Source organism: Acipenser ruthenus, chromosome 46 (genome assembly GCF_902713425.1).
Source record: "Acipenser ruthenus chromosome 46, fAciRut3.2 maternal haplotype, whole genome shotgun sequence".
NCBI classification, from domain to species: Eukaryota; Metazoa; Chordata; class Actinopteri; order Acipenseriformes; family Acipenseridae; genus Acipenser; species Acipenser ruthenus.
The window spans coordinates 3,030,625-3,057,052 of NC_081234.1; the positions used below are offsets into that span (position 1 = coordinate 3,030,625).

General features: G+C 38.4%; 1 long non-coding RNA gene across 1 annotated transcript in view; it reads left to right on the forward strand.

The window, feature by feature from the left end:
- LOC131721006 (uncharacterized) overlaps positions 1–15,989 on the forward strand; it is a 37,185-nt gene extending 21,196 nt beyond the window's left edge. Inside the window, exons 4-5 of the long non-coding RNA XR_009319809.1 lie at positions 12,257–12,412; positions 15,910–15,989. This is a non-coding gene — a long non-coding RNA (uncharacterized LOC131721006). The remainder of the gene's footprint in view (positions 1–12,256; positions 12,413–15,909) is intronic.
- The last annotated feature ends 10,439 nt before the right edge of the window (positions 15,990–26,428 follow it).

Below are 26,428 nucleotides of genomic sequence, written 5' to 3' on the forward strand. Positions count from 1 at the left end.
GGGATTCAAGGAAATGCATGCACATGGATTAGGGAGTGGTTAATATGTAGAAAACAAAGTACTGATTAGAGGAGAAGCCTCAAAATGGAGCGAGGTAACCAGTGGTGTACCACAGGGATCAGTATTAGGTCCTCTGCTATTCCTACTGTACATTTAATGATTTCGATTCTGGTATAGTAAGCAAACTTGTTAAATTTGCAGACGACACAAAAATAGGAGGAGTGGCAAAGACTGCTGCTGCTGCAGCAGCACAGGTCATTCAAATTACAGTTTATTCTTCATTTCAGGATTTCAATCAATGGACAGGTCTGATTTGCACTATCATTATTGATGTATTTTTTGTATACAACTGTAAGTCGCCCTGGATAAGAACATAAGAGGAGGAGGCCATTCAGCCCATCTTCCTCGTTTTGGTTGTTAATAGCTTATTGATCTCAGAAACTCATCAAGCAGCTTCTTGAATGATCCCTATCCCTATTCTCTATTTTACTCCAATCTACGTCTGGTAGTCTCTGTTTCATACCTTCATAGTTTGCTTTTCTAAAATTGTAAACCTTCGCTTTAGTCATTACTTTTGGGGTTTTAAAAAACACTTCAAATTAGACCATGTTGTGGTCTGAGTTTGACAATGGCTCTCTGACCTCTGTTTTAGTTATTCTGTCTTCATTATTTGAAAAGACTAAATCAAGGCATACCTCCACTCTCGTCGGTGCCTTAAGGGCGTCTGCTAAGAAATAAATCATAATAATAATAATAATAAAGGCAGAGAAAAATAAAACAGACGCGTGTTTCAGGAGATGCAGAGAGGAGACATTTAATAATAAATCAAGTACATCAGGACAAAGAGGAAAAAAAGTAAATTTTTAGAGAGCTCCTATTTTACTGTAGCCTTTTTAAAAAATGTATTTCTTAGATGCCCTTAGCCAGGGCGGCTTACAGTTGTTACAAAATATCACATTATATATAAAAGCAGTTAAAATTACAATAAAGTTAGTAGTAACAGCAAAATCAAATAGAGAAGATAAACCGTAAATAATTACATTTGAGAGCAAATGTTAATTAGGTACCCGCTTAATTTGCATAACATCCTTCATACTGTGTGAAATCAGGGATTTTTGCTCGGAACAAGTCGGAAAGTTAAAATCCCGCCACAAAAGCGATCCCCGATGGTCAGAAAACCTTTAATATTAACAACTGAACTGATAATTGGCTTAATTAGACCCTTAAATTGTTTTTCAGCTCTAAACAGTTGCAGAGTTAAAGTTAGTGGACTGATAAAATGTTATAGCTAACTTGAAATCTCCTACTTTAAAGCTGAAAACAAGTATAAACTGGCAATTAAAAATGATCTGTGAAATGAAGGGCATGTTAAACTGGCTATTAAAAATGATCCGTGAAATGAAGGGTCTAGTTAACTGGGAGTTAAGCTGGAATGAAAGCCAGCAGACACAGGAGGTGTTCATAAGACACTATAACATTTTGGTATGTCATCTTTTTGATCATTATAAAAAATGAAATGAAACAAATGAGAATAAGAGGTGAGCCAAGAATCCAAAAAGGAAACTAAAAGTTCAAACTCATGTGGCCAGTTTGGCAGAAAATGGGTTAAGTTAGAGTTCCCTCTGGTGGACGCACCCTGGATTTTATTTGTATAAACTGAGAACACCTGTGGCATTGGGGAAGCTTTGTTTGGAAGGATACCTCAGGTAAGCCATGTGCTTTAACTGTTTGAAAAGGTTTTAAATCTTTTTAAAACTGTGTGCTATGAATTAGATTAAGGAATATGTTTGTTGCATGCTGCTTGTGCTTTCTTGTTACAATATAATTTGATTTGCTTGGTGTTGATAATGTGGCTGTGTTTCATTTGTGTTTGGTTTTGATAGTGTATATTTATACTGATTTTGTGTGTTGCTTGTTTTCCCCCAGTTTGGCCACTATTGCTATTTCTTACCCCAATTGTAGTTTTGCACAAGTTTAGGCAGTTGCCTAGGTAGTAACAACTGGTTAAAAAAAACTTCAATCCGAGACACTCTGTAAACTATCCCATATCTGAAACAAATGATTTAAATGCATCAGATGTTGCTATGTTGAATAAAATGGAGAACCTGACCTTTTTTTAAAAAAAATAACTCTGTTTTGTTAATTACTCTACCAACCATATCACAAGTTAATATCCATGTTTATTTATCTGCGGCCAGGGTTCCAACAGAACAAAAACACGTCAACATATCTCCCCTGTGCTAACAGCCCTAAATGGGTTCCCGGTGTGGTCTACAAGTGGTTTCAAGGTCCTGCTGCTAACCTATGAAGCCCTGAAGGGCCCTTACGTTCCCAAGGGCTTTGAAGTAAAACACAGGTAGAGCATTCAGTTGTAGGGCCCTTGTACTGTGGAACGCTGTCCCTGGCTCTATTGAAAATGAATTTATGATCTATCGTTTCCATTCTTATGTGAGTCTTACTATTCTGCTTTTTCTATGGCTTGTACAGTTTTATTGATATTTTTAACTTTATGTTAAGCGCCTCTGCCATCAAAATGTTTTGATTTGAAATTTTCATTATTAAAAAGGTGTTCAAAGCAAAAAGAAAGAAAGAAATAAAACCGGTTTTCAGATAAGCAACTTTACCTTTCAATGGTTGCAACACGTCAATTTTAAAAAGTTGCTTGAACACATGATTTCCATTACACGAGAGTAAATGTTAAAACTTCATGCTGATCTGAACTCGGCTCTCGCCAAGATAAGCACCAACTAAGACGTAGCTTTACAGTAAACTAATGTTATCCATCTGTGTCTCCATCCATTTGCGCTTCCTTCCATATGATGATGTAGATATCCTTCTGTCTGGTGTTGATGGCTGAAGTGTAATGCTGGCTCCAGGGACCGGCTTATTGCCTCCCTAGCGCATCAGCACACACAACGGCTGCGATGCTGGCTCCGGGGATCAACCGCAGTGCGGTCTCCCCAGCGCATCAGCATGACGACAACCGTCTGGATTGAGCTAAGTAGGGTACATCTCTGGGGTCTTCAAGTGGGCACCTTCCATCCTCTGTGCCAGTCAGATAACTTCAGATAAGTTCTTCACTGTGCGACACAACTCTTGGCCAAGGAGCTGAACTGAGACCAAGACCCCCTCTTCCATGCTGAACTTGCCCCATGATATCACCAATTCGAAGGGCAGCCTTTACATCCTCCACAGCTTTCTTTGCCGTCAACTTTCTTCCAGTTTTCAACACAGGTGCTGCCTCCCTTACGCATTTGTCGCGTGACTCTACTAATGTCATTTCCAGTCTGACCTTGGCGCACTTAAACTCCTCGGTTAGAGCGGAGACTGGTAGCTGCAGTATTCTTTTACCATAAAGTCCCACTCTGCTGAGGCAGCGTGGAACTCCCAACCGTTTCCTGATGTATGAACTGATTAAAGCTTCCAGCTTTTCTACTGTTGTCAAAGAAACCTCGTACACAGTCAGTGGCCACAGCAACCTCGACAGTAGACCAAACTGAAAGCACCAGAGTTTTAGTTTGCCTGGTTAAGCACTGCTGTCTATGCTCTTCAACCCTTCCACTGCTTGTTGTCTAACTTCTCCCACACAAACTGTGTCCTTTAGATCCTCGTCGTACCATCTCCCAAGACTCTTCACTGGTTTCTCAGACATTGTTGGTATTGCCTCACCTTTACCCAATTTGATGCCCTAATGATTACTTCCATTGCCATGGTAAAAGCCAGTGGAGAAATGGTGCATTAGCCAAATCCAGGAATGTCACATGGAGCTCCTTCCTCTCCTTTTTAGCCGATTGAATTTGTTGCCAGATCACATTAATGTGTTCTAAGCATCCTGGGAAACCTGGAATGCCCGCTTTTTCTATTGAAGTGTCAATGAAGCAGTTCTTTTACAGTAAATTGATACAACTAAATACAAATAGCCTAATTACTTCTCAGGCACGTTTACAGAATTATTTTCACAAAAAGGAAAAGAATCCTTTGATTCAAATTTCCTAGAAAGATATAGGGTGTGTTCATAAACTCAATCTGACACTGAAAGAGCGTCCGAGGAATCTCCTTAGGTGCTTCAGAGCATTTTTTTTCTTTTAGTTTTTCAACAACCTAAAATGGTTTGAAAATGGAAGTCATCAGTGAGAAACACAATGATTGAAAACACCTTTGGTAATATTTTACAAGATCTTCAGTCTGACAGTGAGGACGAAAATGTAAGCTGGTCGTTTATGGAAAATGATAGTACTCATTTATAACCGATTATTTTGTTTTCGACTCAAGTCTAATACTGGGGATGGGGTAAAAGCTGGAACGGAACTTGAATGAATTCAATTGCTTTTAAAAACAGCATAAAAAGTTAGACATATGGGGAGAATATTTTAACAATCAGAACCGATTAATAACGCACTGTCATTAACCTCATTACATTATTTGTTTATTTAGCAGACGCCTTTATCCAAGGCGACTTACAGAGACTAGGGTGTGTGAACTATGCATCAGCTGCAGAGTCACATACAATTACGTCTCACCTGAAAGCCGGAGCACAAGGAGGTTAAGTGACTTGCTCAGGGTCACACAATGAGTCAGTGGCTGAGGTGGGAGTTGAACCGGGAACCTCCTGGTTTCAAGTCCTTTTCTTAACCACTGGACCACACAGCCTCCTGTTCTGGGCCAAAACCCTTTTTATCACCAAAAAGGTCCTGGGAACACTGGGTTCCGAAGGTGCAAAGACGACGAACATTATACACACAATACAACTAAGTGGGAACAACATAACATTATTGAAAAAACCCACCGAACCGGCCGTTAACTGCTCATTCCGTGCAATAAACAGATGAATAGACAAAACCGTCCTGAGCACGGGGTTCCGAAGCTGCAAAGAGTATGACAATGATACACACAATACAACTAAGTGAGAACAACATAACACTATTGAAAGAACCCGCCTTTAACTGCCCATTCCGGGTAATAAAACTGTTTATTTTGTTTTTATATTATCTATCTATTTAATATTATTTTAGCAGAACCATATTGATTAACATAGTTTCTATCTTTTTCTTTATAATGGAATATATTGAGGCCTTCTTTCTACTTTGCAGGGAAGGAGGTGATAAAGTAACAGTATTTCCACAAGTAGAATCATTGCAAAGGTCTAGAATTGCTGGTAGCCCCTAACTGTAACAGTTAGTATATATGTGATTTAAAAAATAACATGTATATATAGCTGCAACAATTTCACAACGTTTTTGTTCTTGCTTACAATGATAGTTTAAATGTATTTAACATATTCATATATACATATATTTCATACAAAATGTATACAATGCAATTTCAGTGCAAAGGCAAGCAAACACACAATTATGTAGTTTACAACATGTAAGGAAAAACGAGCAAACAAAGAAAAACAGTTTAGATTTTAATATTATGCAGGATGACTTCAAATACAGAAACCTTGATGCATTTCCCATTTAATTCAAAAAATGAATTTGTTTTTACATTGTGTCATATGCTTAAATAAAATAAACACAAACATTTTCATAAACCGTTTTTATGTCTAATTTGGGAACCTCCTGCCTTGTCTAGTTCTGTGTGTCTGAATACGAGAGAAATGAAACAATGTATTCTTGCTCTAAATGAGTTGCTGCTATAGTAAACTATGTAACAGTGTAATGCCAGAGAGAACGACTGAACCCCTGAAACAATGTATCGAATTGAAGTATTTGGCTGTAACTAATAGACAGCACTAGTTTGTGCAATATGAGAATTGAAACGAAATTGTGTTTTAAATAAATTTAACTATTTTACATCCCTGCCATTTTTATTGTGTTTGTGTCAAGACCTTATCCCCTGGCCCAAATAAAATAACCTGGTGATAACAACCTAAAATATTTAACTTAATTTTAAGGTAGTGCCTTCAGTGGCATAGGCGGCTACCATAAATTATATTTTAAACTCAGTTTAGCCCTCGCTACAGTGTGACCTTTATTGCTAATAAGTAGCGGAATGTTTAGTCACCAACGCGGTATTTACTGCTGAAGTCTAATTGAATATATGGCTTTCAAATGTGGAGCCATGCACAAAATCTGTGCGTTTTAGTCAATTTGCATGGCTTTTTTAGTATTAGAAGGCTCTATAGATCAGAACCCTTGTGGGTTCTTTGGGTGTTTTAGGGTTTCTTATTAATCCTTCAAGAGTTCAACGTTTATTTATGGTTGATTAGCCTGCTGTTTAAAAAGGTTCTTTGTATACTATTTGGAACCCCTGAAATACGGTTTCTTGGAATACTTTTTCAAGAGAGTGTAAAATTTTGAAACCTCACAAATGTTTTAGAATATTCCTGGAAGGTGTTAGTAATAAATCAGACACCTGATGCAAGTGTAGCCCATCAATCAACAAAACCTTTATTTAACTCCCAGTACAGTACCAAACAATATTAAGCCATAGCAGTCAAAACAAATGGTTATTACCCATTCTCAATGGGAATTTGGGTGCGGTCTGGAGTTTCTGCATCAAGCAGTTTTGCCTCTTAATAATTCATTATTATTCTTATTATTATTATTATTATTATTATTATTATTATTAATTAGTCATTTTAGCAGACGCTTGTATCCAAAGCGACTTCCAGAGACTAGGGGTAAACTATGCATCACAGTCGCCTCCAACAGGACCTCGGTTTTACGTCTCAAGGACGGAGCACAAGGAGACAAAGTGATTTGCTCTGGGTCACACACAGTGCGAGTTGGGATTTGAACCAGGAACCACCTGGTATGAACAGGCCCACCGAGAGGATAGGGAAATTTCCCCGGGGTCCAACGCCTCGAAGCGGGTCCCTGATGAAGGGGAATTTACTGAATTGCTGGACATTGAGCAAGGGTGTGGAGTGTGATTGTGGGGTTATCTGGGGGGGGGGTTATTATTGGGCTTTGTCGTGGCCGCCGGAGTTTACAAATAACTTCAGTCTTTTATTTGCTCCGAGTTCCCGTTACCTTTTTCTTATTAATTTAATAAACACTGGCTTGTGTTGTAAAAAATAAATAAATAAATCATAAATGCTCTGGCTCATTCGTACCCACAGGGGTTGTATCTTACATTAAAGGCTAATGAAACCCCAATCTCATCATGCCCAACACATAGGCCTACCACGTTAAAAATGAGATCCAGTTTAACAATCCGACCGACATCTCACTCGTTTACATTGCAATCTTAATAGCACACATTTACTACTGCCGCTTTTGCATCTCACTCTAAAAAAAAATTTTCATCAACAACTCTAACTTGTTGAAGTCAACAATCAACAATTTATATGTGGTTACACCGTCAACATTTTTAAAAGTACACACACATGTTTCTTATGACTCTTTTAAAATATGTACATCTAGTAATATGGACAAATTCTCTATCATTAGTGATGCATGGACCAAGAAGAAGCACATGGGAACTGAGGGGCAAGCTGATGTTCTCTAACCCATATATTCTCATCATTCAGTCTACAACAACATCCATTGTACCACAAACTTACCAACACAAGCTTGAATGATTGTCAACGCTAAGCACATTCAGCAGAGAAATGAGTACAGAGTTCCCAGCATACTGCATGGACTATTAAACTGATTGATTATTAAAAAGTACAAATACAGAATCTCACATGTGGTTTCAAATAGCACAGCACCAGATAAACGGTTCCACATCTAAGACATAGAACAGTTTTTGCTCCATTTTGTTTTCCTGAAAGTATAACGCATAGCTGAAATTTGCTTCTAGTGCTTAATTACTAAAAACAAGATCTGGTCAATAACATGATATTCTCTGTTGTCACTGAATTTGTAGGCAAATGTAGTGTTATGATCCAGTACAATATTAACATACTAATCAGTGGCTCTTTGCAGGTGTTCTATCAAGGCTGAAAAGTACAGTTTGTATAGACAGTTAAAATCAACTAGCATAAGAACATAAAGTTTACAAACGAGTGGAGGCCATTCAGCCCATCTTGCTCGTTTGGTTGTTAGTAGCTTATTGAGCAGCTTCTTGAAGGATCCCAGGGTGTCAGCTTCAACAACATTACTGGGGAGTTGGTTCCAGACCCTCACAATTCTCTGTGTAAAAAAAGTGCCTCCTATTTTCTGTTCTGAATGCCTCTTTATCTAATCTCCATTTGTGACCCCTGGTCTTTGTTTCTTTTTGCAGGTCAAAAAAAGTCATTTGTAGTATGACTCGAACACCAATCATGATAAAGACGTTATATGTTTGACCGCGTTGTCATAGTAACAAAATGAACAGCGCTGATAAAAGTATGAATTCATAGTGTGAAATACTGTAAGAAATTAAATGTCTATTTTTTTCAGGTCAAAGAAGTCCCCTGGGTCGACATTGTGTATACCTTTTAGAATTTTGAATGTTTGAATCAGATCGGCGAGTAGTCTTCTTTGTTCAAAACTGAATAGGTTCAATTCTTTTAGTCTGTCTGCATACGGCATGCCTTTTAAGCCCGGGATAATTCTGGTTGCTCTTCTTTGCACTCTTTGTAGAGCAACAATATCCTTTATATGTAACAAGGTAACCAGAACTGAACACAATATTCTAGGTGAGGTCTTACTAATGCATTGTAGAGTTTTAACATTACTTCCCTTGATTTAAATTCAACACTTTTCACAGTATATCCGAGCATCTTGTTGGCCTTTTTTATAGCTTCCCCACATTGTCTAGATGAAGACATTTCTGAGTCAACATAAACTCCTAGGTCTTTTTCATAGTTCCCTTCTTCAATTTCATTATCTCCCATATGATATTTATAATGCACATTTTTTATTTCCTACATGCAATACTTTACACTTTTCTCTATTAAATTTCATTTGCCATGTGTCTGCCCAGTTCTGAATGCTGTCTACATCATTTTAAATGACCTTTGCTGCGCAAGTGTTTGCCACTCCTCCTATTTTTGTGTCGTCTGCAAATTTAACAAGTTTGCTTGCTATACCAGAATCAAAATCATTAATGTACATTAGGAATAGCAGAGGACCTAATACTGATCCCTGTGGTACATTCTGAGGTTTCTCCTCTAATCAATACTTTCTGTTTTCTACTTGTTAGCCACTCCCTAATCCATGTGCACGCATTTCCTTGAATCCCTACTGCGTTCAGTTTGAGAATTAATCTTTTATGCGGGACTTTGTCAAAGGCTTTTTGGAAATCTAAATAAACCATCAATTATCCATTTTGAATGTTGCATCCTCAAAAAAGTCAAGTAGGTTAGTTAGACACAATCTCCCTTAACTAAAACCACGCTCACTGTCTCCCAGGATATTGTTACCATATAGGTAATTTTCCATTTTATAGCTTCTTATAGTTTCCATAAGTTTACATATAATAGAAGTCAGGCTTATTGGTCTGCAGTTACCTGGTTTGGTTTTGTCTCCCTTTTTGTGGATCGGTATTACGTTTGCTATTTTCCAGGCTGTCGGTACAACCTCTGTGTCAAGAGACTGTTGCATGACCTTGGTTAGCGGTTTGTAAATAACTTCTTTCATTTCTTTGAGTACTATTGGGAGGATCTCATCTGGCCCGGGGGATTTGTTTATTTTAAGAGCTCCTAGTCCCTTTAACACTTCCTCCTCTGTTATGCTAAAGTTATTTAAAATTGGATTGGAACAGGTCACCATGTGGGGCATGTTGTCCGTGTCCTCCTTTGTAAAAACCTGTGAAAAGTAATCATTTAATATATTTGCTATTTTTTTTTTCTTTTATCTATGATTTTGCCATTTGTGTCTCTTAGATATTTAACCTCCTCTTTGAATGTTCTCTTGCTGTTATAATATTGGAAAAACATTTTGGAATTGGTTTTAGCCCCGTTAGCAATATTGATTTCTATCTCTCTCTTGGCCTTTCTAACTTCCTTTTTGACTTGTGTTTGCAGTTCCAAGTACTCTTTCTGTGTACTTTGTTTTTAGTCCCTTTTAAACGCTCTGTAAAGTGCCATTTTTCGCTGAATACCCATTATTTGAATTTGCAGTAGATCATGTCATATTAACCCATTTCATGCAGTGAATCGGCAATTAAAGGTCGGTTAACACTTCGTACAGTTTTTGTAAGTATGTTACTCACTGTATTATGTGCATCTTATTTTTCGTCTTCTGGGCAGCTTTATTAATCAAGCTGTTTATTGCACGCAATGGGAAATGAAAGATGTTTTTTTTTTTTTTTTCAATTGTGTTATGATGTCCTAGTTTTATTGTGTGTATCATTTTCATGCTCTGTATTCCTTCGGAACCCCGTGTTCCGGACGGTTTTGTCTATACGGCTGTTTATTGCACGGAATGGGCAGCAGTTAAAGGTCGGTTCGGTGGGTTTTTTCAAGTGTTATGTTGTTCCCACTTAGTTGTATTGTGTGCGTAATTTTCGTCGTCTTTGCACCTTCAGAACCCAGTGTTACGGGAGCTTTTTGGTGATAAAAAGGGTTCTGTCCCTGAACTGGTTAATGACAGCGCGTTATTAATCGGTTCTGATTTGTTAACATTTTCTCATCATATGTCTAACGTTTTATGCTGTTTTTTTAAGCAATTGAATTCATTAAAGTACCGTTCCGCCTCGTTCCGGCTTTTACCCCATCCCCTAATACTGTATTACTGTAATTAAGTCTACTTCTCTTCAGCTGTGGTGTGTGTGGGGTTTTTTTTTTTTTGTTTTTTTTTGCATCGGTACACCTATCATCAGTCCAGGGGCGTAGCTTCACCATAGAGAAAATGGTTCTTTGCACCCTTTAAGGGTTCTTTACAGCATTCAATGGTTTCATATAGAACCGTTTTCATTCTCAAGTCAAAGGGTTCTTTTAAAGAACCATTTTAAAACAGGCAGTTCATGTCTCGTGAGTCTCTGCCTCGAGAAAATCTCAATATAATTGTCAGAGGCGTTCCAGACTTGGAGGAAAGCGGTTGGTAATTAAATCCCTTTACACTTTATATATAGCCAATATTTTAATTTGCTGCTAGAAATAATAACGTTACCTATTGTTAGCCTACGTTTTTACCACTCTTTATTAATGTATTTATACCAATGTATTCATTTCTTGTGTTCCTTTTAAGAATTAAGATTCTGTTTTATTTGTATTTATTGTTCTCCTGTACAGCGCTTTGAGGAAACTTAATATTTAGCCGCTATATAAAAACAAAAATTGAATATTGTATATTCGAAAGAATTGCTAGCAAATATATTTAAATTGAATAAGTGTAAATAGTTCACGCAAATCAGAAAAGGTAAGATTGACACTAAAAGTTACCAAAGCCCTAAAGCGCAGATGAAAAAATCGACAAAACGTCATAGGTGGAGTTTAGCGGGCCAAGAAAATCAAGCGGCGCCTGAGAAGAATGTTGTGATTTTCAAATTGAGAATTCTGACCGCCTTCCCTCCCTTCAAGTTAATACGAAACTCGATAACATCATGTTACTGCCTATGAGGCAGATACAAGTGTTTATAGGATTTAGTAATTGATTATGTGAGCAAAAACAATATATATATATATATATATGACTGTACGAAATGAAACAGTAAGTTACGCGTGTCTGACACCATATCAATCGAACCTGTTTCGTGTACTGCTGCGTGCGTGAATGAATGTATGTTTCACTGGCAGACTTGCCTGCCTGCCTACGTGAGTGTCTGTGTGCGAGTGACGTCACCCACATAACGGTGATCGAGGCGCCAACGGGTGACAAGTGGACGGAGTCCGCAGCTCTGGAGTGGAGAGCGACAGAATGTGCTTTTGAAAGGAGGGTGACTGCAAAGAGGGAAGGATATTTGGGCGGGACTCAATTTATGGTGTCTGGGTAATTACGTCACAACACCCACCCCCAAGTACCAAAAACTAAGTTAAACTCCTTAAATAAGAACTGTAAGGATTTCATTCAAACACAGCCATTCATATATACAGTTACAGTACATAATATGTTTGACTATTTTTTCCTGAAGCTTTTCACGTCCACCCATAGCCTACATTCCGTGCCCCCCTTATGAGAACCGCTAATTAAAATAAGTTAAAAGCCAAACGCGTCACACATTGACGTGTAAATACATTTTAATTGGTGCTTTTGGTTTTCAACGACTTTTCTCCTCTCCTTTTTAACAATTTATTGTGACCTATGCATTTTGTTGTGGTACACATTTTAAGTGTGACTTTGAAACAATGTAATCAAACCCATTTCTAACACATTTTAAATGCTTTAGTTTATTATACATTTATAAAATTTGTGACTCCATTATTTATTCTTTTTTTCAGAGTCTTGCAGTCTTGAGTTGTAGGAGCTTTGCCCATGTTTCCACCTATGATGAGGACAGCCCTGCAAAATCAGCATGATAACTTAAATCTGCAAAAAGGACAAAGATAAACAGCCTTGCTCCAAGTGCTGTTTGACCATCTCAGTTCCTTCACAATGTAAGTTTAAATCCCGGATCCAACAGAATAGAGCTTTTGCAGTTACTTTTATCCACCCTCTTTCACCCTCCCACACAGCCAACCAACACCCCACAATAATATGTGAGAGCGACAAACGCACTCCAATCCCTGCAGAACACACTTTTCCCACCAACCATCGCCACACATCTGCAAGCCCCAAACCTCAACCTGCAATGCACGCTGATGATTGGACTAAAGCCAGACCCAGTCTCTAACACAGTTCCAACACACAGACATAGACTGTTCTACACAAACGCATAGGCAACTGTTTACAATTATAAATATCCAAAGTCTCTGTCTTTTGACTGGGCCGCTATAATATTTTCTAGATTACAACATAAATGTTTGTGTATATTAATCATGTTGATTAAAGGGTACCCATCCCATAAGCAATATGTGTAGTTAGCATCGCTAGTGACACATTTCCCATTTTTTTCGAGAAAAAACTGGATCAGGCTATAAGTCAATTTATTTACTTTCCTACCCTTTTCCCACTGCCTTCAGAAGATGCTAACTAAAGCATTTAAGTTAAATATTATTGCATAACAACGTTTGACAACAAGCGATCATCAATCAAAAGGATACGTATTAGAACATAAGAAAGTTTGCAAATGAGAGGAGGCCATGCAGCCCATCTGGCTTGTTTGGTTGTTAGTAGCTTATTGATCCCAGAATCTCATCAAGCAGCTTCTTGTCAGCTTCAACAACATTACTGGGCAGTTGGTGCCAGACCCTCACAATTCTCTGTGTAAAAATGTGCCTCCTATTTTCTGTTCTGAATGCCCCTTTATCTAATCTCCATTTGTGACCCCTGGTCCTTGTTTCTTTTTTTCAAGTCAAAGAAGTCCCCTTGGTTGACATTGTCTATACCTTTTAGGATTCTGAATGTTTGAATCAGATCGCCGCGTAGTCTTCTTTATTCAAGACTGAATAGATTCAATTCTTTTAGCCTGTCTGCATATGACATTCCTTTTAAACCCGGGATAATTCTGGTTGCTCTTCTTTGCACTTTTTCTAGAGCAGCAATATCCTTTTTGTAACAAAGTGACCAGAACTGACCACAATATTTGATTTAAATTCAACACTTTTCACAATATAGCCAAGCATCTTGTTGGCCTTTTTTTTTTTTTTTTAATAGCTTCCCCACATTGTCTAGATGAAGACATTTCCGAGTCAACATAAACTCCTAGGTCTTTTTCATAGTTCCCTTCTTCAATTTAATTATCTCCCATATGATATTTATAATGCACATTTTTATTGCCTGCATGCAATACTTTACATTTTTCTCTATTAAATTAGATTTGCCATGTGTCTGCCCAGTTCTGAATGCTGTCTAGATCATTTTGAATGACCTTTGCTGCTGCAACAGTGTTTGCCACTCCTCTGTCGTCTGCAAATTTAACAAGTTTGCTTACTATACCAGAATCTAAATCATTAATGTAGATTAGGAATAGCAGAGGACCTAATACTGATCCCTGTGATACACCACTGGTTACCTCGCTCCATTTTGAGGTTTCTCCTCTAATCAGTAATCTGTACCATGCTGACTGTCTCCTAGGATATTGTTACCATATAGGTAATTTTCCATTTTGGATCTTATTATAGTTTCCATAATTCTATATATAATAGAAGTCAGGCTTATTGGTCTGTAGTTACCTGGTTCGGCTTTGTCTCCCTTTTTGTGGATCGGTATTACGTTTGCTATTTTCCAGTCTGTCGGTACAACCTCTGTGTCAAGAGACTGTTGCATGAACTTGGTTAGCGGTTTGTAAATAACTTTTCATTTCTTTGAGTACTATTGGGAGGATCTCATCAGGCCCAAGGGATTTGTTTATTTTAAGAGCTCCTAGTCCCTTTAACACTTCTGCCTCTGTTATGCTAAAGTTATTTAAAACTGGATAGGAACAGGTCAACATGCCGGGCATGTTGTCCGTGTCCTCCTTTGTAAAAACCTGTGAAAAGTAATCATTTAATATATTTGCTATTTTTTTTTCTTCATCTATGAATGTTCTCTTGCTGCTATAATATTGGAAAAACATTTTCGAATTGGTTTTAGCCCCTTTAGCAATATTGATTTCTATCTCTCTTTTGGCCTTTCTAACTTATTTTTGACTTGTGTTTGCAGTTCCAAGTACTCTTTCTGTGTACTTTGTTTTTGGTCCCTTTTAAACGCTCTGTAATGTGCCTTTTTTCGCTGAATATGTTTTTTAATTGATCTATTAAACCATTTTGGCCATTTTGTTTTAGATTTAGATTCGTCTACTTTTGGGATGTAATTGTTTCTAGTACTTCATTTTTAAAAAACAGCCATCCTTTTTCTGTGGATGTTTTCTCTATTTTACTCAAATCTACGTCTGTTAGTCTCTGTTTCATACCTTCATAGTTTCCTTTTCTAAAATTGTAAACCTTAGCTTTAGTCATTACTTTTGGGGTTTTAAAAAATACTTCAAATTAGACCATGTTGTGGTCTGAGTTTGCCAATGGCACTCTGACCTGTTTTAGTTTTTCTGTCTTCATCATTATTTGAAAAGACTAAATCAAGGCATGCCTCCCCTCTAGTCGGTGCCTTGACAAATTGCGTTAGGAAGCAGTCGTTTGTCATTTCCACCATTTCAATTTCGTCCGTTGTGCCCCCCATCGGGTTTTCCCATTTTGTATGGGGGAACTTGAAATCCCCTGTTAGTATGGCTTCTCCTTTTCTACACACATTTCGAATGTCATTGTATAACAGATTATTTTTCTCAGCGTCTGAATTTGGCGGTCTATAGCATGCTCGTATTATTATTCTGCCCTTTGAATTTGTGTCCATTATTCTGACCCATATTGATTCTGCATTGTCTTTGTCCTGATTTAACTCCTGGGCTTCAAGGCTATTTCTTATATATGGCGCTACCCCTCCGCCTCTTCTGTCCTGCTTGTCTTTCATATACAGTTTGTACCCACTAATATTATATTCGTCTCCATCACTCTTAGACAACCAAGTTTCTGTAACACCTATCAGTTAGTCAGTTATTTAAAAATAAAACACTGATATCCTAATTTCTAGTCAACACCTCTCCAAAACCTATTCAAATTATGCAGATTTCTTCCAAAAAATGGGGTAGAGCAATATCTTAACCCCTATCTGGCCTGAAGGGTGGGGGTAGGAGCCGAACTCCCCTCCTATTTTTTGTTTTGTCATCTCCTTGGACCTAGATAATCTGTTTGCAGCAGACTGTGATACATTCAAAATCGCCCAGGCCAGAGAGGGTTATTGTGCCACAGGTACTTCATTTGCAATACATTTCTATTTCAATTCAGTTCATAAAAGTTTTTAAACAGAAATGAAGAACAACATTTTTATCAGAAATGCATTGTGACAATGCATACTTTTCAATTTTGAGTAGCATACCTCCTATAAAGTTCTAATATTTGCACATCTGAATATACTGGTTTTATACTCTATTGCATTTGACGTATTTGTTCCTTCCTTGTAGGATGCACTGCATGAGTCTCTGAAGTCCAAAGAATAAAAGAAAGATTGTGTCAGGATCAGGGTGAAAGGGGAAATTGACAATCCAAGAACCAGCAACTCTGAAGAGAACTTGCAGGAGAGCTGTAAGTATATTATACTACACAAATATTTACAGTGTATTAACTGAACATTAGAATGCCATGGACGTGCAGAACATTTAAACACTGGATACGTTTATGTATTGTCACTTATTTTCTTTGCTTGCTTGCGACTGGAAACTGTAGGTCTGGACTGTTGAACACTTCTGGACACGTTGTGAAGTTGAGAATGTATTTGTTTATTACAGTCAATCTTGGGTATCTTAGGTCTGACGTCACTGGAAATAGTTTACATTACAAACATGATTTAAATGAATTAAAACTATTAAAACAGAGCAAAGTAGCCAAGACTGAAAATGTATGGTGCCGAATGAAGCAAGGCGAATATCTTTTGCAATTTGTAACAGTAGTTGCACATATACACTACAAATACAAAGCACACATGCAAACAACCTACAAAAACAAACACACTGTGCAAAACAAAACTGTATTGTTTTTTTTTTGCTGTATTGTAATCTTTGCTATATTGTGATAACTTGTTACCCAAGTCGCCCTGCATGAGGACGTCTGTCAAACAAAAATTAAAAGTCATGCTAAGCTCCTGCTGCCTTCACACCAAAATTAAAATCTTAGCTGTGCTGAGAATACCTGGTTTCCCGCTAAATATGGCTGCTTTCGTTTTCACTGCATTCTCTCAGGTACAGCTAAACAAAGATTGTGCTGGCTGCAAAAAACGTAACAAGCAGACAAAAAGATTTTTTTTAAAAAACAACCTTCAGTGACACATTCAGCAACATTTTTCAAGTTTTATAAACCTTTTTAAATTGTTGACACGCTAATGAAAAGGAACGTGTAATTTCCATATTTGCTGCCCTTTAAAATTAAATCTCATATACGAGAGAAGTTAACAACAAACCTTACCTTCAAATTATTAATACATTGTAACATGATACATGCCACTGCCTTAAGAACATAAGAAAGTTTACAAACGAAAGGAGGCCATTCAGCCCATCTTGCTCGTTTGATTGTTTGTAGCTTATTGATCCCAGAATCTCATCAAGCAGCTTCTTGAAGGAGCCCAGGGTGTCAGCTTCAACAACATTACTGGGGAGTTGGTTCCAGACCATCTCAATTCTCTGCGTAAAAAAGCGCCTCCTATTTTCTGGTCTGAATGCCCCTTTATCTAATCTCCATTTGTGACCCATGATCCTTGTTTCTTTTTGCAGGTCAAAAAAAGTCCCCTTACTAGGTATGTAGCATGACTCGAACACCAATCATGATAAAGTTGTTATATGTTTGACTGCCTTGTCATAGTAACCAAATGCACAGCGCTGATAAAAGTATGAATTCATAGTGTGAAGTACTGTAAGAAATAAAATGCCTATTTGTTTCACGGTAAATTGCAAGAAGCTGAAAGCAACTTTAATTCGCCAATGCCCGCCATTGCTACAGTACACATTCAAAACACTCATTTTTCAGTTCCCAAAATATTTAAGATGGAAAACTGTCTACGGAACACTCCCAACCACTATATACCTCGCATGTAAACTGTTTAAATGTTTTAAGTATACAGAAAATAAATATACTTGCATATATTCGCTGTGAATGTATTTTAAAAAGTCAAATAGGCAGCGTCACCCAGCGAGAACACAATCTTACATTTTTTAAGCATTACTAAATACAATGAAAGTACGTCAGTTACTTACCATTGCCTAGTTCGTATCCTCTCGTCTCCTCTTCACCTTACACAGCATAAAGCGTAGGGGCACATATCTCTTCAAACCACAGCGATTTTAAACTATTTGTCAGCATTCGGCTAGCTGTCTTAATTCTGTTCACGCGAGCATTTCTACTAAACTAAATTCTTAAACCTGTGTGCATATTTATTTTGCCATACTGACCTAGGGTGACCAGATAGCAAGAGTGAAAAATCGGGACACTTTTTTCAGTTGGTGAGGGGAGGAAAGAAACCTCGTGAACTACTGCACAACGCAAGTGACGCAAACTACGTATCTTTCTTTTGTAGATGGGCGTTTTTGTATTTCTAAGCACTTAGGCAAAAAAAAAACCTCAGTGAAATATCATTTTAAAAAATAAATAATACATACTCTAAAGCGGTTTTAATCAGCCTATCAGTGCGTCTGTACTGGCTTTTCTGTGACCTGCTGTACTGAGCATAGCAGATGGGACAGAGTCAGTGCTGCATTGTTTTGAGTTGCTAAAATCTAGTTTTCAGCATTAGACAGACAATACCAGAAATGGACGACAAATCAAGCAAATTATGGTGAAGCACAGAGAGGTCTAGTAAAGCACAGGGAAGCATTGTAAAACAAAGAGTTATGGTAAAGCACAGGTATACTTTGTAAAACACAGACAGGTATGGTAAAGCACCGGGAAGCATTTTAAAGCACAGATACATTTGTAAATTATATGTAGAAAACAAACCTCAAAATGGAGCGAGGTAACCAGTGGTGTACCCAGTACCATAGGGATCAGTATTAGGTCCTCTGCTATACTAATCTACATCAGTGATTTAGATTCTGGTATAAGCAAACTTGTTAAATTTGCAGACGACACAAAAATAGGAGGAGTGGCAAAGACTGCTGAAGCAGCAAACTTCATTCAAAATGATCTAGAGGCTGTGTGGTCCAGTGGTTAAAGAAAAGGGCTTGTAACCAGGAGGTCCCTTGTTCAAATCCCACCTCAACCACTGACTCATTGTGTGACCCTGAGCAAGTCAATTAACCTCCTTGTGCTCCGTCTTTGAGTGGGATGTAATTTTGTGACTCTGCAGCTGATGCATAGTTCACACACCCTAGTCTCTGTAAGTCGCCTTGGATAAAGGCGCCTGCTAAATAAACAAATAATAATAATGACTTCATTCAAAACTGGGCAGACACATGGCAAATTACATTTAATGGTGAAAAGTACACAGTTAATAGAAATGTGCATTATAAATATCATATGGCAGATACTGAAATTTGAAGAAGGAATCTATGAAAAAGAACTAGGAGTTTATGTTGACTCAGAAATGTCTTCATCTAGACAATGTGGGGAAGCTATAAAAAAAAGGCCAACAAGATGCTTGGATATATTGTGAAAAGTGTTGAATTTAAATCAAGGGAAGTAATGTTAAAACTCTACAATGCATTAGTAAGACCTCACCTAGAATATTGTGTTCAGTTCTGGTCACCTCGTTACAAAAAGGATATTGCTGCTCTAGAAAGAGTGCAAAGAAGAGCAACCAGAATTATTCTGGGTTTAAAAGGCATGTTGTATGCCGACAGGGTCAAAGAATTGAATCTGTTCAGTCTTGAACAAAGAATACTGCGCGGTGATCTGATTCAAGTTCAGAATTCTAAAAGGTATTGACAATGTCGACCCAGGGGACCCTTTTGATCTGAAAAAAAGAAACAAGGACCAGGGGTCACAAATGGAGATTAGATAAAGGGGCATTCAGAACACGAAAGAGGAAGCACTTTTTTTTTACACAGAGACTTGTGAGGGTCTGGAACCAACTCCCCAGTAATGATGTTGAAGCTGACACACTGGGATCCTTCAAGAAGCTGCTTGATGAGATTCTGGGATCAATAAGCTACTAAAAAAAACGAGCAAGATGGGCTGAATAGCCTCCTCTCATTTGTAAACTTTCTTATGTCCTGATGGTGAAGCACAGAGCGGTCTGGTAAAACATAGAGCAGCATTGTAAACCACAGAGAGGTCTGGTAAAGCATAGCGATGGATGGTGAAGCACAGAGAGGTCTGGTAAAGCATAGAGAAGCATTGTAAAGCACAGATAGGTATGGTATAGCGGAGATAGGTACGGTAAAGCACACTAAAGCATTGTAAAGGTCAGAGAGCTATGGTAAAGCATAGGGAAGCATTGTAAAGCACATAGGAGGATTTTAAAGCACAGAGGTATGGTAAAATGCATAGGTAAGCATTTATAAAGCACATAGGCAATTTAAAGCACAAAGCGGTCTGGTAAAGAATCGGGAAGCACTGTAGAGCACATATGAGTATGGTAAATCATTGTAAAGGCCAGAGAAGTATAGCTAAGCATAGGGAAGTATTTTCAAGAACAAAGACATGTCAATGCACAATGTAAAACATAGAGAGGTCTGGTAGGCATTGCAGAGCACAGGAGAGCATTGTAGAGAACAGATGGGTATGGGAAAGCATTGTAGAGACCAGAGAAGTATTGCTACGCATAGGGAAGTATTTTAAAGCACAAGGGCATGTCAATGCAAAATGTAAAACATAGAGAGGTCTGGTAGACATTGAAGAGCACAGGAAAGCATTGTAGAGAACAGATGGGTGTGGGAAAGCATTGTAGAGACCAGAGAAGTATTGCTAAGCATAGGGACGTATTTTAAAGCACAAGGGTATGTCAATGCACAATGTAAAGCATAGAGAGGTCTGGTAGACATTGCAGAGCACAGGAAAGCATTGTAGAGCACAGATGGGTATGGGAACGCATTGTAAAGGGCAGAGAAGTATTGCGAAGCATAGGGAAGTATTTTAAAGCGCAAAGGCATTTCAATACACAATGTAAAGTATAGAGAGGTCCGGTAGACATTGCAGAGCACATTAAAGCATTGTAAAGCACATGCAAACATTCTAGAGCAAAGATGGGTATGGGAAAGCATTGTAAAGGCCAGAGAAGTATTGCTAAGCATAGGGACGTATTTTAAAGCACAAGGGCATGTCAATGCACAATGTAAAGCATAGAGAGGTCTGGTAGACATTGCAGAGCACAGGAAAGCATTGTAAAGCACAGATGGGTATCGGAAAGCATTGTAATGGCCAGATAGGTATTGCTAAGCATACAGAAGTATTTGAAAGCGCTAGAGCATGTCAATGCACAATGTAAAGCATAGAGAGGTCTCGTAGACATTGCAGAGCACAGGAAAGCATTGTAAAGCACATGCAAGCATTGTAGAGCACAGATGGGTATGGGAAAGCATTGTAGAGAGCAGAGAAGTATTGCTAAGCATACGGAAGTATTTGAAAGCGCAAGAGCATGTCAATTCACAATGTAAAGCATAGAGAGGTCTGGTAGACATTGCAGAGCATAGCAAAGCATTGTAAAGCACATGAAAGCATTGTAGAGCACAGATGGGTATGGGAATGTATTGTAATGGCCAAAGAGGTATTACTAAACATAGGGAAGTATTATCAAGCACAAACGTATGGTAATGCACAGAGAAGCATTCCAGGGAATAGAGGTGTATTGTAAAGCACAGTGAAGCATTGTAGAGCACATGGAAATGTTGCAAAGCACAGATTAGTATGGTAAATCATTGTAAAGGCCAGAGAAGTATAGCTAAGCATATGGAACTATTTTCAAGCACAAAGGCATGTCAATGCACAATGTAAAACATAGAGAGGTCTGGTAGACATTGCAGAGCGCAGGAAAGCATTGTAAAGCACAGATGGGTATCGGAAAGCATTGTAATGCCCAGATAGGTATTGCTAAGCATACGGAAGTATTTGAAAGCGCAAGAGCATGTCAATGCACAATGTAAAGCATAGAGAGGTCTGGTAGACATTGCAGAGCATAGGAAATCATTGTAGAGAACAGATGGGTATGGGAACGCATTGTAAAGGCCAGAGAAGTATTGCTAAGCATAGGGAAGTATTTTAAAGCGCCAGAGCATGTCAATGCACAATGTAAAGCATAGAGAGATCTGGTAGACATTGCAGAGCACATTAAAGCATTGTAAAGCACATGCAAGCATTGTAGAGCACACATGGGTATGGGAAAGCATTGTAATGGCCAGAGAGGTATTGCTAATCATATGGAAGTATTTCAAAGCGCCAGAGCATGTCAATGCACAATGTAAAGCATAGAGAGATCTTGTAGACATTGCAGAGCACAGGAATGCATTGTAAAGCACAGTGAAGCATTGTAGAGCACAGGGAAATGTTGCAAAACACAGATAGGTATGGTAAATCATTGTAATGGCCAGAGAGGTATTGTTAAGCATAAGGAAGTATTATATAGAAGAAAGGTATGGTAATGCACAGGGAAGCATTGTAGAGCACAAGGAAATGTTGTAAAGCACAGATAGGTATGTAAGAGCATAGGACAGCACAGATAGGTATGGTAATGTTCAGAGTGGTATGGCAAACCACAGAGAAGTTTTTTTAAGACAGAGGCATTAAGCAAACAGGTATGGCAACTCACAATGTAAACATAGAGAGCATTGTAGAGCACCGAAAGGTATGATAAATCGTTGTAAAGGTCAGAGAGCTATGGTAAAGCATAGGGAAGCATTGTAAAGCACATAGGTGGATTTTAAAGCACAGAGGTATGGTAAAATGCGTAGGTAAGCATTTTTGAAGCACACAGGCAATTTAAAGCACAAAGTGGTCTGGTAAAGAATCGGGAAGCACTGTAGAGCACAGATTTAGTATGGTAAATCATTGTAAAGGCCAGAGAAGTATTGCTAAGCATAGGGAAGTATTTTAAAGCACAAAGGTATGTCAATGCACAATGTAAAGCATAAGAGATCTGGTAGACATTACAGAGCACAGGAAAGCATTGTAAAGCACAGATGGGTATGGGAAAGCATTGTAAAGGCCAGAGAAGTATTCCTAAGCATATGGAAGTATTTTACATATGGAAGTATTTTAAACCACAAAGGCATGTCAATGCAAAATGTAAAGCATAGAGAGGTCTGGTAGACATTGCAGAGCATAGCAAAGCATTGTAAAGCACATGAAAGCATTGTAGAGCACAGATGGGTATGGGAATGTATTGTAATGGCCAAAGAGGTATTACTAAACATAGGGAAGTATTATCAAGCACAAACGTATGGTAATGCACAGAGAAGCATTCCAGAGAATAGAGGTGTATTGTAAAGCACAGTGAAGCATTGTAGAGCACATGGAAATGTTGCAAAGCACAGATTAGTATGGTAAATCATTGTAAAGGCCAGAGAAGTATTGCTAAGCATAGGGACGTATTTTCAAGCACAAGGGCATGTCAATGCACAATGTAAAGCATAGAGAGGTCTGGTCGACATTGCAGAGCACAGGAAATCATTGTAAAGCACATGAAAGCATTGTAGAGCACAGATGGGTATGGGAAAGCATTGTAAAGGCCAGAGAAGTATTGCTAGGCATAGGGACGTATTTTAAAGCGCAAAGGCATGTCAATACACAATGTAAAGTATAGAGCATTCTGGTAGACATTGTAAAGCACATGAAAGCATTGTAGAGCACAGATGGGTATGGGAAAGCATTGTAAAGGCCAGATAAGTATTGCTAAGCATAGGGAAGTATTTTAAAGCACAAAGGCATGTCAATGCACAATGTAAAACATAGAGAGGTCTGGTAGACATTGCAGAGCACAGGAAATCATTGTAAAGCACAGATGGGTATCGGAAAGCATTGTAATGGCCAGATAGGTATTGCTAAGCATACAGAATTATTTGAAAGCGCAAGAGCATGTCAATTCACAATGTAAAGCATAGAGAGGTCTGGTAGACATTGCAGAGCATAGCAAAGCATTGTAAAGCACATGCAAACATTGTAGAGCACAGATGGGTATTGGAAAGCATTGTAGAGACCAGAGAAGTATTGCTAAGCGTGGGGATGTATTTTAAAGCACAAGGGCATGTCAATGCACAATGTACAGCATAAAGAGGTCTGGTAGACATTGCAGAGCATAGGAAAGCATTGTAGAGAACAGATGGGTATGGGAACGCATTGTAAAGGCCAGAGAAGTATTGCTAAGCATAGGGAAGTATTTTAAAGCGCAAAGGCATTTCAATACACAATGTAAAGTATAGAGAGGTCCGGTAGACATTGCAGAGCACAGGAAAGCATTGTAAAGCACATGCAAGCATTGTAGAGCACAGATGGGTATGGGAAAGCATTGTAAAGGCCAGAGAAGTATTGCTAAGCATAGGGAAGTATTTTAAAGCACAAAGGCATATCAATGCACAATATAAAGTATAGAGAGTTCTGATAGGCATTGCAGAGCACAGGAAAGCATTGTAAAGCACATGCAAACATTGTGGAGCAGAGATGGGTATGGGAAAGTATTGTAAAGGCCAGAGAAGTATTGCTAAACATAGGGAAGTATTTTAAACCACAACGGCATGTCAATGCACAATGTAAAGCATAGAGAGGTCTGGTAGACATTGCAGAGCACAGGAAAGCATTGTAAAGCACATGCACGCATTGTAGAGCACAGATGGGTATGGGAAAGCATTGTAGAGACCAGATAAGTATTGCTAAGCATAGGGACGTATTTTAAAGCGCAAAGGCATGTCAATACACAATGTAAACTATAAGAGGTCCGGTAGACATTGCAGAGCATAGGAAAGCATTGTAAAGCACATGAAAGCATTGTAGAGCACAGATGGGTATGGGAAAGCATTGTAAAGGCCAGAGAAGTATTGCTAACCATAGGGAAGTATTTTATAGCACAAAGGCATGTCAATGCACAATGTAAAACATAGAGAGGTCTGGTAGACATTGCAGAGCATACCAAAGCATTGTAAAGCACATGCAAACATTGTAGAGCAAAGATGGGTATTGGAAAGCATTGTAGAGACCAGAGAAGTATTGCTTAGCGTAGGGACGTATTTTAAAGCACAAGGGCATGTCAATGCACAATGTAAAGCATAGAGAGTTCTGGTAGACATTGCAGAGCATAGGAAAGCATTGTAGAGAGCAGACGGGTATGGGAACGCATTGTAAAGGCCAGAGAAGTATTGCTAAGCATAGGGAAGTATTTTAAACCACAAGTGCATATCAATGCACAATGTAAAGCATAGAGAGTTCTGGTAGACATTGCAGAGCATAGGAAAGCATTGTAGAGAGCAGATGGGTATGGGAAAGCATTGTAAAGGCCAGAGAAGTATTGCTAAGCATAGGGAAGTATTATCAAGCACAAACTTATGGTAATGCACAGAGAAGCATTGCAGAGAATAGAGGTGTATTGTAAAGCACAGTGAAGCATTGTAGAGCACAGGGAAATGTTGCAAAACACAGATAGGTATGGTAAATCATTGTAATGGCCAGAGAGGTATTGTTAAGCATAAGGAAGTATTATATAGAAGACAGGTATGGTAATGCACAGGGAAGCATTGTAGAGCACAAGGAAATGTTGTAAAGCACAGATAGGTATGGTAAAGCATAGGACAGCTCAGATAGGTATGGTAATGTTCAGAGTGGTATGGCAAACCACAGAGAAGTTTTTTTTAAGACAGAGGCATTAAGCAAACAGGTATGGCAACTCACAATGTAAACATAGAGAGCATTGTAGAGCACAGAAAGGTATGATAAATCGTTGTAAAGGTCAGAGAGCTATGGTAAAGCATAGGGAAGCATTGTAAAGCACATAGGAGGATTTTAAAGCACAGAGGTATGGTAAAATGCATAGGTAAGCATTTTTGAAGCACATAGGCAATTTAAAGCACAAAGCGGTCTGGTAAAGAATCGGGAAGCACTGTAGAGCACAGATTACTATGGTAAATCATTGTAAAGGCCAGAGAAGTATTGCTAAGCAAAGGGAAGTATTTAAAGCACAAGGGCATGTCAATGCACAATGTAAAGCATAGAGAGGTCTGGTAGACATTGCAGAGCACAGGAAAGCATTGTAAAGCACATGCAAACATTTACAGCAAAGATGGGTATGGGAAAGCATTGTAAAGGCCAGAGAAGTATTGCTAAGCATAGGGAAGTATTTTAAACCACAAGTGCATGTCAATGCACAATGTAAAGTATAGAGAGGTCTGGTAGACATTGCAGAGCATAGGAAAGCATTGTAAAGCACATGAAAGCATTGTAGAGCACAGATGGGTATGGGAAAGCATTGTAAAGGCCAGAGAAGTATTGCTAAGCATAGGGAAGTATTATCAAGCACAAACGTATGGTAATGCACAGAGAAGCATTGCAGAGAATAGAGGTGTATTGTAAAGCAAAGTGAAGCATTGTAGAGCACATGGAAATGTTGCAAAGCACAGATAGCTATGGTAAATCATTGTAATGGCCAGAGAGGTATTGTTAAGCATAAGGAAGTATTATATAGAAGAAAGGTATGGTAATGCACAGGGAAGCATTGTATAGCACAGGGAAGTGTTGTAAAGCACAGATAGGTATGGTAAAGCATAGGACAGCTCAGATAGGTATGGTAATGTTCAGAGTGGTATGGCAAACCACAGAGAAGTTTTTTTTAAGACAGAGGCATTAAGCAAACAGGTATGGCAACTCACATAGAGAGCATTGTAGAGCACCGAAAGGTATGATAAATCGTTGTAAAGGTCAGAGAGCTATGGTAAAGCATAGGGAAGCATTGTAAAGCACATATGAGGGTTTTAAAGCACAGAGGTATGGTAAAATGCATAGGTAATCATTTTTGAAGCACACAGGCAATTTAAAGCACAAAGCGGTCTGGTAAAGAATCGGGAAGCACTGTAGAGCACA